The sequence below is a fragment of the Cupressus sempervirens genome, chromosome 5 (genome assembly GCF_028749045.1).
Source record: "Cupressus sempervirens isolate cs-2001-9-10 chromosome 5, ASM2874904v1, whole genome shotgun sequence".
Lineage (NCBI taxonomy): Eukaryota > Viridiplantae > Streptophyta > Pinopsida > Cupressales > Cupressaceae > Cupressus > Cupressus sempervirens.
Window position 1 is genome coordinate 551,040,051 of NC_143122.1, and position 12,850 is coordinate 551,052,900.

General features: G+C 36.4%; 1 pseudogene; it reads right to left on the reverse strand.

The window, feature by feature from the left end:
- LOC149557121 (DEAD-box ATP-dependent RNA helicase 32-like) overlaps positions 1 to 12,850 on the reverse strand; it is a 108,322-nt pseudogene that overhangs the window by 52,695 nt on the left and 42,777 nt on the right.

Sequence of the window (12,850 nt, forward strand, 5' to 3'; positions counted from 1 at the left end):
AAGATCGCTAAAAGGTAAGACTAATTCTGAGATTTTTGAGCACAGGATCTTCATATTGTTGTTTAAAAATTTGAACACAAGTTATTCAAATTGCTATTTATATGTAGGGCTACACATAAATGTATCTAGTGTGTAAATTATTTCACTTGATCTGATATCAATTTGGATAAAATGTATGAGTATTAAAGTGTGTTTGCGTACTAATCAAATGGAGTACACACACACATCTGGAAGATATAGACATAAAGTCACAAAGGGCTTTGTGTTAGAGATTCATGCTATACAGTAAGACCATAATTCACATACTGTAATTAGATATATGTTAATATATTCAATATTTGTGATCTATACTTGTATGATGTGAAAGTATGTTGATCAATCCAATCACAATAATCATGGGGTGGGAGGAAAGGGCAATAAGGGAGAACGGTGGGGCTTCACTAGGTACACCACTTCATTAAAATATGAGGCCAAGAGGAATGAGAGGTTCCACTCCTAGACCTAGGGTTGAGTTAGGGCACCCTATTGTAGTCTTTCCCCAACCTATAAGGTAGGGTTTATACAATAGCTAAAGGACCTTAGCCATGGTGGAGGGACTAAGATAGAATGATGAAGGAGAATGGCATAACGATTCTGCTAGGTACACCAACCTAATCAGGCATGGGGCCAAGGGAGAGAGTATCCGCCCTGAGGCCTAGGGCTGTGACAAAAAGGGCACCTCATCATATCTTCTTATTCATCACTCACTATAGTTATGGCCCATAAAATTTGATATGCTACAAATATTTTCTTACCATATGTCTAAGTATATAATACATCCGCATATCTTTTTATTTATACATGAGTTATTAACAATTTAATTAAGCTTTATATTCATTTATACTTATTTCATGGTTGCAATATTTATATTCAACCATAATGAAAGGGATTTCCTACTTGGTAAGATAAGTTTCTAACCCTAGTTTTTGCAATGGTGTTGTGGAATCTGAACTTGTTTGTGTTTTAGAATAGACATTACAATTGGTCACATCAAATGATTCTCTCCATCCTTTTTGTTGTCACCTCTTGTATAGCTCACTTGAGATCCCTTTGAGGACACTCATTTCCATCATCTGTGAACTTAAATTCCATACTTCAATGTTTCTTTGAATACTCCTCTAGAGAATGCAATCATTATAATGTTGAGTTGCTTGATAGTTTTGGTGCATGGGATGACTAGCATTTAAACCTTCAAATTCTTCTATCTTCAAGCTTTCTTCATCACCAAAGCTTTTATAGTGTCATAAATTGTATACCCTTCACAACTTTACACTCTATTTGGCACCTACTTTAGTTTGCTTTCCTTTATAGATCATTTTAAACCCACTTACCATCTATGTTACCCTATAATTTAATTGTTAAACATGCAACTTCATCATCATCAAATGCTAATTCTGAGCCTAAGTCTTCTGTTACAGACCCTGACACATCATGACTCTTTTTTATGGTTCATTTCCCTCCAAAAGGGGCCCAAATTACTAGATTTATGAGTTCCAACCTCCACCATTCGTGCTTTTTGCATATTGAGTAGCAACCTACAAGAATTCTCCATTTAAGTATGGACTCATGTTTGACATGCTATTGCATTAACACTTGCAGGACTTCCATAAAGAGCATTACATCCACAACTTCAGGTGAAACTCCATGGGAGGGTTCCATATCTATGGTATAATCATTTCATTTCAGTATTTCATTATTGCTCTGTTGTTATCCTCCCTAGGAAACATATTTTCATCATAATAGCTATCGTGGAGGTGGGAACACCAACATTGGATTTGACTTAGGCAAGCCCCCATGCAGCACGACTATCTTTCCCCTTTTTTTTGTGAGTACAGGTTCAGATCCGACAACAAAGATGATACAACAGAACAAAGAAGATTGCTACAATTTGCAACAGACTTTGAACAAGCCAAAATGCTCGAACTAATTTACTCAAAATCCCCATCCTGCTATTCTGGGTTGAAATTCTGGGGGACATCATTGCAAGCCTCTTACAATAATACAACTCATCTATGTCAGTTTCAGATACCTTCAAATGAGGGCACCCAACACCTATGTCCAACACTTTCCACTCCATTTTTGAGATCTAGGTTCCTCTTTGCACAGCTATCCAAAATCTAGCCTAAAATTATGTTTTGCTTTTCATAGTTTGTCGTTGTCCAACACTTCACATTTCATTTTTTGAGATCTAGGTTCCTCTCTATATAGCTATCCCAAATCTAGTTTTAAAATAGTTTATTGTTATTTATCATGTTATTAACATTGGCCCTAGATCTCATACGCACACACTTCACAATCTCAATTCCATTGCAAGAAAGGAATAGAATCCTAGCATTCAGCTCTCCTATCAGGACTATAGCTATTTGTGTTCCAATACTGTGCTAAGGAAAATTTAAGATGTTATTTTGCATCCATATCCATGATCTCATTTCCATATCATCTTCACCAATAAAGTTTTGGGTTGCCCTTCCATCAATAAAAATAGTCATCCTCCCCCTTGCTAGCACTGCACAAATTTCAAACCCTTGAAGGGAAGATATTTAGGGGCACCTAAGAGATCAGCAAGCGTACTTCCTTGTGACTTCATGTTCTTATGCCTTCAACAATATGATTGACAAAAGTTTCAAATACCACAACTTCATCCTCTAAGTCCAAGTCTTTATCTAACACCACTTCAATGTAATGTATATGTCATTCACCCAAGCATCTATGGTCCAAGAGTTCATGGCTCTTTACAAAGGAAACATAACTTCTTTCTGTTGGATACAATTAAGTAATTGTGTATTGTCTTTGATGTTACACAAATTTCATATCAGTTATCAGACAGAGTCTACCGAGTTTTATCAACCAGGAAAACAGTTTACAGAGTCTACCGAGCTCAGTTGGTCAGTAAAAGCCTTTTGCAGTGTATACCGAGCATTTCGGTATGTCACACGGTGAGTTAGTGTTAACCGAGTTCACTCGGTAAGCTAAGGAAAATTTAGTTCTTACCGAGATCACTCGGGTATCAAAGGATTTTGTAACGAATGGTTAAGTGTTAACCGAGTTCACTCAGTAAGCTAAGGAAAGTTTAGTTCTTACCGAGATCACTCGGGTATCAAAGGATTTTGTAACGAACGGTTAAGTGTTAACCGAGTTCGCACGGTAAGCTAAGGAAAGCTGAGTTTTCACCGAGCTTACTCGGTAGTCGAAGACAGCTTTTACCGAGTCCAGTCGGTTTCCAAAGGAAGTGGCAGGATTACCAAATTTCCCGGTAATTGTAGTTCTTACCGAGTTCTGTCGGTTAACACAGGAAGGAAGTTTTTGTTCTGTATTGACCGAGCAGCGTCGGCCAGTGAAAGTTTTTTTTTAGCCGACTTTAGAATATGTTTAGTCAAGTTGGTTGGGCAAGCCGACTTTGGAATTGTTTTAACAAATTGGTTGGGCCGACCTGGTATTATAAATAATATATAAAGAGGTGCTCAAGATGAAAAAGAGAAGAGGAGAGAATGAATATACGAAAAATGCAAGGAAGTGCAAGGAAGAGACTTGCGTGTGCCTAAGCAAAATTGAGCAGAGGGAAATCTTGGAGCAACAGAGATATATATTTGATCAGTAAGGATCTCGTGGAGCTAAACTGAGATCTGTATTCAGCAAGATAAGTTGCATGTATTTTCAGATCATTCATTGTTGCTTTCTAACCATTGTAACAATGATTCAAAAATCTCCTAACAGAGTTGGTTTAACAGCCATTTCATAAATCCTTTAACAGGGTGGCAACTCAGTTGAATTGTTCAAAAAGACCTCTTACAAGGCCACTCCTAACAGGGTGATTAAATCCTCTAACAGGGTCACACCTAACAGTGTGTTTTGTAACCTTTAACAGGGTTGGCTCCTAACAGGGCTCACTTCAGAAGAGTGAAAATTGGTGACTAGTTGCTGGTGGTTTTTCCCATATTGGGTTTCCACGTAAATCTGGTGTCTACTGTGTTAATGATTACTTACTTTTGCATAGTCGCTTATTTCAGTAAATGCTTCATAAATTAACTAAACACCTATCAAGTTTTAAGCTGTGATTTTTGTAGCAGCAGCAATTAAGTTTAAGGCATCTTTGGGACTTTTGAAAATGTTTTTGTGGTAACTGATTCACCCCTCCCCTCTCAGTTACACCATCTTCATTTTCCAACAATTGGTATCAGAGCGTTTGGTGCTTGCAGGAGAAGATTTCAAAGATCTAAGCCAAAGATCAAGATGTCTTATAAGAGGGAAATCCCAAGGCTTAACCGAAACAACTTCTCAGCATGGCAGGGATTAATGAGACTTCATCTAGCTTCCATTGGTGACACTGGTCTGAAATATCTTGATGAGAAATATGTAGAACCATCAGGTACATTATCAGTCAATGACATTGCTATAAAGAAGACTCATAACATTATGATGATTGATATTGCATCTGCCTTGAGTTATGAAGAGTTTGATGATGTCAAGGACTGGATTACTGCCTATGAAATGTGAGAAAGACTGAAAGAGATCTATGGTGGAGATGACAATGTAAGAAGAGCCAAAGCTGAAAGTCTGAGAGGATAGTTCGATCAGATAAAAATGAAAGAAGATGAAAATATTGCCAAATATGTTGAAAGAATTAAAGCATGTGTCAGTGCTATCAAAGCTTCTGGAGGAAGTATCAGTGAAGAGACAGTCATAAGTAAAGTTCTTAGAACTCTACTTCCAGTTTATGCCATCAGGGTATCAGCCATTCAAGAAAGAAGGTGTGAGGCCAATCACAAGATAAACCTAGAGGCCATAGTTGGAAGATTGACAACATTTGAATTAGATAATTTTGATAATTATGTTCCAGCTGCAAAGAACATTGAGTCTGCATTTGAAGCCAAGCTCTCACTCAAGGACAAAGGAAAAAAGAAGAAGGAATCTCAGTCAGAAAGTGAAGATCAATCAGATCAGAGCTCTGACAGAAACCTTGAAGTAATTGAAGCCCTACTTGCAAAGAAATATTCAAGAGGAAGAGGTAAATACAGAGGTAAAGTACCCCTAATCTGCTTTTCATGTGAAGAAGTCGGTCATATTGCTGCAAGGTGTCCAAACAAGAAAGATAAAGATGAAAAGAAAGATAATAAATGGAACAGTAAGAAAGATTTCAAATCATTTAAAGATAAAAGTAAGAAATCATGTTTTATGGCTAAAGATTCTAATGATTCTAATGATGAAGAAGAGGATGAGATTGTTTACATTGCTGTAAAAGATGAATCTGACAATGAAGAAATGGCACTCATCTCTCACATAAGTAAGAATGATACATGGATCATTGATAGTGGCTGCTCACATCATATGAGTGGAGATAAAACAAAGTTTGATCAATTTGAAGAGTATGATGGTGGCAGTGTAAGATTTGGAAACAATGAACCTTGTTGCATCAAAGGAAAAGGAAGAATCACTCTAACCCAGGAACTTGTATGTGATAATGCTTATTGGGTAGAAGGACTAAAGCACAATTTATTGAGTGTGGCACAGTTACTCAACAATGGACTCAAAGTAGAATTCATCCAAGGCAAAGCAAGACTGTTGAACGGTGAAGGAAAGCTGATTGGATCTGGTATTCAAACTAAAGGTAACTTGTTCTATCTTGAACTTGATGAACATTCATGTTTTATTGTTCAAATAGAAGAGAGTTGGTTATGGCATAAAAGATTATGTCATGTGAATTTTGACAATCTGGTAAAGATAAGCAAATTCAAGAAAGTGAGAGGCATTCCTGATTTAAAGAAACCAAAGGTCGGTTTATGCAAGAATTGTCAAATTGGAAAGATGGGTAAGTTTAGTTTCAAAAGCAAAAATTATCAGTCTGAAGATTTATTAGAAATTATGCATACTGACTTATGTGGACCTATTGAAACTGAAAGCTATACTGGTGAAAAATATTTCATTCTTTTTGTTGATGATTATTCAAGAATGATGACCATCATGTACCTAAGGAACAAATCAGAAGCATTTGAAAAGTTCAAATGGTATTTGGCAAGAGTAGAAAAAGAAACAGGGAAAAGATTGAAATGCCTAAGGTCAGACAGAGGTGGTGAATTTATTTCACATGAATTTAATAACTTTTGTATTGAAAGAGAAATCAAAAGACAGGTTTCAGCACCAGGTACACCTGAACAAAATGGCATAGTTGAAAGAAGGAACAGATCCATCATGGATTGTGCAAGAACCTTGATGATAGAAAAGAATGTTGCTATCAAATACTGGAAGGAGGCTATCAGTACAGTAGTTCATACCTTAAATCGAGTACAATTAAAAAAGGACTCATTCAAAACTCCCTACGAAATATGGTATGGCTATAAACCCAATGTAAGTTATCTGAAAGTATTTGGAAGCAAATGTTATATCTTGAAAAAATCTAAAAAAGGAAAATTTGATGTAAAAGGTGATGAAGGTATATTTCTTGGATACTCATGTAAGAGTAAAGCATATAGATGCTTAAACTTATCTACTCACAAAGTCATAGAAAGTATACATGTGAAAGTTGATGAATTTGCAGAAAAGATTGAAGAAGAAAGCAGAAAAGAACCAGAAGATTACAAAAGATTCGTCTTCAGTAATTCGGATATAATATCAACTGCATCTGAGAATCAAAAATCCTCTTCTACCGAGTCATCACTAACCGAGTTGCAGGAAACATCTACCAAGCCAACATCTACCGAGCCAACGTCTACCGAGTCAAAAAATACCGAGTTAGAGATTACCGAGCCTGAGGTAACCGAGCAGGTACATACCGTGCCAGTTGATATCGAGCCAGACCAAACCGAGCAAAGAGGAGAAATGCAAGAAGATAATGACAAAAATCATCCAAAAGAAAAAGAACTTGTTCTAGCCAAATATGTCAGGAGACATCATTCAGCAAATCAGATCATTGGAAATAAATCTGATGGAACCATCACAAGAAGTAAGTTGAAGGGTACTTGTTTACTTGCTGATTTTGAACCTAGAACTGTCAAAGATGCATTAGAAAATGATAATTGGATTGAAGCAATGAATGAAGAAATAGAGCAGATAGAGAAAAACAAAACATGGACTCTTATACCCAGGCCTAAAGACAAAAAAATAATCGGTACAAAGTGGGTTTTCAGAAATAAGTTGGATGAAAATGGTAAAGTATCAAGAAACAAAGCTAGATTAGTGTGCAAAGGATATTCTCAAGAAGAAGGCATAGATTATGGAGAAACTTTCGCTCCCGTTGCTAGATTGGAAGGTGTTAGAACTTTACTAGCATATGCTGCCTACAAAGGATTTAAAGTTTATCAGATGGATGTCAAGTCAGCATTTCTAAATGGTATACTAGATGAAGAGGTCTACATTGAACAACCTGAAGGTTTTATTGATCCAGATAAAAAGAACATGGTTTGCAAATTGCACAAGGCATTGTATGGTCTGAAACAAGCCCCTAGAGCATGGTATGAAAGATTGCATAGCTATCTTATTCAAATTGGATTTCAAAGAAATAATGATAACAGTAGTTTTTATATCAAGGAAGGACCAGAAAATAAGATTGTCCTGGCAGAAATATTTGTAGATGATACTATTTTTACAGGGAATGATGATCTTTGCAAAGAATTTTCAGAACAAATGAGCAAGGAATTTGAAATGTCAATGTTCAATGAAATCAAATTCTTTGTGGGACTTCAAATTCAGCAGAACAAGAATGGCATCTACATCACTCAAGCAAAATATATCAAAGAGATATTGAAAAAGTTTGGTATGGAAGACTGTAAACCAGTTGGAACTCCCATGTGTACTGGACTAAAACTTACCAAAGAAGATAATTCAAAGGAAATAGATAAGACATTGTACAGATCTATAATTGGAAAGTTGCAATATGTAGTTCATACTAGGCCAGATATTGCTCTTGCAGTTGGAATTGTGGCAAGATTTTCAGCCAAACCAAGAGAAAATCACATGATGGCAATCAAGAGAATAATGAGATATCTGAAAGGAACTGAAGATTATGGATTATGGTATAAACTTGGAGGAAACCTAGACTTAAAAGTTTTTACTGATGCTGATTGGGCAGGAAACCTTGACAACAGAAAAAGCACAAGTGGAGGTGCATTCTTTCTTGGAAAGAGGTTGGTTTCTTGGATAAGCAAAAAGCAAAACTGTACAGCTCAATCAACAGCAGAGGCAGAGTATGTTGCTGCAGCAGTAAACTGTTCTAATATTGTTTGGTTCAAGCAATTGCTACAAGGCATGAAGATGGAAATCAAGGAACCAGTCGTCATATTTTGTGATAACACAAGTGCAATCAATATATCTAAAAATCCAGTAATGCATTCTAAGACTAAGCACATTGCAATCAAGTATCACTTTGTCAGAGAATTGGTGCAGGACAAGGAAATCAGATTGGAATATGTACATACAAAGGAACAGATTGCTGACATATTCACAAAGCCTTTACCTAAGGATGTATTTTTGTATCTCAGAGGTAAGTTAGGGGTTATTCCCCTATCTGAAGTTCACTAAAATAAGTTTTAGTGATGCATCAGCTCTTACAAAATTGAACAATCATCAGTTGATGCAGCAAATCAAGGAAATATTGCATATGAATCAGTACTAAAGGTACAATGAAATTCATGGTCTTTGGCATGTGTTGTCAAAGAGGGAGAGTTTTACTGTCATATCTTTTCCGAAATCCAAAATTTGATTAAGTAATTTCTTCACAGAGGGAGATTACTGTAAGAGGGAGAGTTCTCTATCTTAGAGGGAGAATTGTTAATTGTGTTGTGTTGCAGTAGACTTGCTTTCAAATTTCATTTCTGCTATGACATGTTGTGTTGCCATCAATGCCAAAGAGGGAGATTGTTGGATACAATTAAGTTATTGTGTATTGTCTTTGATGTTACACAAATGTCATATCAGTTATCAGACAGAGTCTACCGAGTTCTATCAACCAGGAAAATAGTTTACAGAGTCTACCGAGCTCAGTTGGTCAGTAAAAGCCTTTTGCAGTGTATACCGAGCATTCCGGTATGTCACACGGTGAGTTAGTGTTAACCGAGTTCACTCGGTAAGCTAAGGAAAATTTAGTTCTTACCGAGATCACTCGGGTATCAAAGGATTTTGTAACGAACGGTTAAGTGTTAACCGAGTTCACTCGGTAAGCTAAGGAAAGTTTAGTTCTTACCGAGATCACTCGGATATCAAAGGATTTTGTAACGAACGGTTAAGTGTTAACCGAGTTCGCACGGTAAGCTAAGGAAAGCTGAGTTTTCACCGAGCTTACTCGGTAGTCGAAGACAGCTTTTACCGAGTCCAGTCGGTTTCCAAAGGAAGTGGCAGGATTACCGAATTTCTCAGTAATTGTAGTTCTTACCGTGTTCTGCCAGTTAACACAGGAAGGAAGTTTTTGTTCTGTATTGACCGAGCAGCGTCGGCCAGTGAAAGTTTTTTTTTTAAGCCGACTTTAGAATATGTTTAGTCAAGTTGGTTGGGCAAGCTGACTTTGGAATTGTTTTAACAAATTGGTTGGGCCGACCTGGTATTATAAATAATATATAAAGAGGTGCTCAAGATGAAAAAGAGAAGAGGAGAGAATGAATATATGAAAAATGCAAGGAAGTGCAAGGAAGAGACTTGTGTGTGCCTAAGCAAAATTGAGCAGAGGGAAATCTTGGAGCAGTAGAGATATATATTTGATCAGTAAGGATCTCGTGGAGCTAAACTGAGATCTGTATTTAGCAAGATAAGTTGCATGTATTTTCAGATCATTCATTGTTGCTTTCTAACCATTGTAATAGTGATTCCAAAATCTCCTAACAGAGTTGGTTTAACAGCCATTTCATAAATCCTTTAACAGGGTGGCAATTCAGTTGAATTGTTCAAAAAGACCTCTTACAAGGCCACTCCTAACAGGGTGATTAAATCCTCTAACAGGGTCACACCTAACAATGTGTTTTGTAACCTTTAACAGGGTTGGCTCCTAACAGGGCTCACTTCAGAAGAGTGAAAATTGGTGACTAGTTGCTGGTGGTTTTTCCCATATTGGGTTTCCACATAAATCTGGTGTCTACTGTGTTAATGATTACTTACTTTTGCATAGTCGCTTATTTCAGTAAATGCTTCATAAATTAACTAAACACCTATCAAGTTTTAAGCTGTGATTTTTGTAGCAGCAGCAACTAAGTTTAAGGCATCTTTGGGACTTTTGAAAATTTTTTTGTGGTAACTGATTCACCCCTCCCCTCTCAGTTACACCATCTTCATTTTCCAACACTTTCTCCCAAGCTCATTTGTTCAAACTTCAATTTTGCTTGGTTCTGGAGGTAATGCATTAGGTTGAGAAAATTTCTGATGCATACCAGTGGTGCATTCTTGGCATAAATTTTCTTTTTAGTTTCGATATCAATTTTTGGGCCATGTCTAGAAGACAATTATATGTAGTAGTTGTATGTATTCAACAATCCCAAGTTAGTCTGTATGCTAATCAGGATTCATATCAATTCCATTAGTTTCAAGTATTCAAAGGCAAATGTTTATCTATATTCCCTAAAAAAGTTAAAACATGAGAGAATATCTATGAACTATGTTCCATCTATATTAACCATGTTTATTTGATCCAATGAAATGTGGGCAAATGTAAATTAACCAAAATCTATGCAGCTAACTGCTGAAAAATCATACCAAATCAAAAAATCAAATTGGTATGATGCACTCTACAACTTGCCAAACTTCACTTATCCAAAATGATATCTGTAATATCTTAAATGATATTTTGATAAAATTAAAAATCATACCTATGATCTGGTTTTCGTGAACACCACCAGCTTGCCTGTTTGCAAATGTTGCCAATGGGGCCATTGGATTCCCTTCGTCATCAAAGAAAACACGCTGGCCAACTGGTTTATTGACACTAATCTTGAGTTTCTTTTACTTTGAGACCCTTGTTGCCAAACTGTAAAATATTTAAGCACATTTGTAAGTGTCAAAGTAGAAACAAAAATTGCAATTACAATTCCCTGACCTAACCTATATCCATTTTGCATACCTCATAGCCTTGGTGTCTCCATCTTCAACTGGTCTATTTTGGGTCAAAAATAGATTATCCCATTTATCCTCATTTTTGGACATGAATTCATCATACTCCACAGATGCAGTATTAGCATCCTTATCCCTAACCAACTTGGAATGACTTTTATTTTATTTTTGGGTTTCCACTTGCTACCTTTAGTAAGACCTCTTCATTGCCATCATCTGCACTGCCATAATCATTGCCAATTCCCTCTCCCTCTTCAATCTCTTTTTCAGGTTCACCCCCCATGTTTTCTGGTTTCTTTCCACCTCTTTTTAAGAAACGGATTCAAGGAGCAGTTGGGAGACCTAAAGAGACAAAGAAGTCCTCTATGGGTAATTTAGAGACTTCAAAAAGTTCCTTATCAGAACACAAATGGATGGATCGTAAATATGTCACAAATGCCCGTTGTGCCATGTATTTCAAGATCTGGATCTTTTGATAGAATTCCTGCTAGTGGACCTGATATAGACCGCAACTTGCTTTCATTTGCCTGCATGGTCACCTAAAATAGATAAACAACACATTTTCTTCAATATGATGTATAACATTGAAAATCTTATGTAGACATTTGAAACATGAAGTCTGACCATGAATTCTATGGGAAACTACTTTCAGCTTTCCACCATAAACAATGTACCTTAATCACTTTAATTGGTATTTTAGTTGCTTGGAGCTGGTTCAGCATTTTCCATTCTGAAGGCATCAGGAATGCAACAGAACGACCTCCAGCTGTGAAACGAGCTGTACGACCAACATGATGAATATAAGATGGTACATCTTCTGGGAAATCCACCTTAAATTTACAAATAAAAAACAAAAATTAGTGCCATAGAATGCAACATACAAGAATAGTTTGTTTTCTCAGGTAGGATTATAATATCATTCGAGCATTTCACTTCAGCACAAATAAATGGCAGAAAGGCATTTACGCCTCTACCTTAAACTTACCTAAACAACCCAATCAATAGATCAAAAGTCCAAGCCTCTTAAAGCAATATCAGTTGCAAAAAGAACAGAATGTTGTTCCTCTGTATACTTGTAGAGTACTAGTAATCTTTGAGTCTGTTTCATGTGCCCATGAAGGCATTTTATTGGAACACCAGGACGTAACTTCTTAAAATCTTTGTGAACAAACTTAACCTATACCAAATATCAAATTATTGGAATGAAATCACATCATTTACTGTTACCTATATTAAGCTCTCATACTCTATCCCAAACAAATATTTAGGTAACCAAATATCACAAAAGCGGTGCAAGAAAGAGTTATTGAATCCAACCTGCTTGCAACTTGAAAGGAATACCAGTATCTTTGAATTGAGATGGCTCTTAATGAAACTCCATAGCATATCAAGTTTTTGTGAGAGAGGAACAATAATTGCAGTTTGTTGTAGGCGTGCTAGAGTAGCTACTATAGACTCAGCGTGGACAGCTATATACTCGGGATCTTTTAAACTAAGCCTTGCTAGATCCTACACTGGTTGTGTCTAAGTTGCAGAGAATAGCAAAGTTTGACATTTTCTTGGTAGTTGTGATAGGATTGCATTCAATGATTTTGAGAATCCCAAATCCAAAATGCGATCTGCCTCATCAAGCACCAACACCTATTGTTAACCACAAACAGTATAGTGTATATCAAAATAGGCTCATTGTAAAGATAAAGAGATGTTAGTTAAGAGTTTTAAATTACAACATTTGCTTGTATGCAACTTTAATTAGAAATCAGGTTGTGTAACTCCTAAATTCAACAAA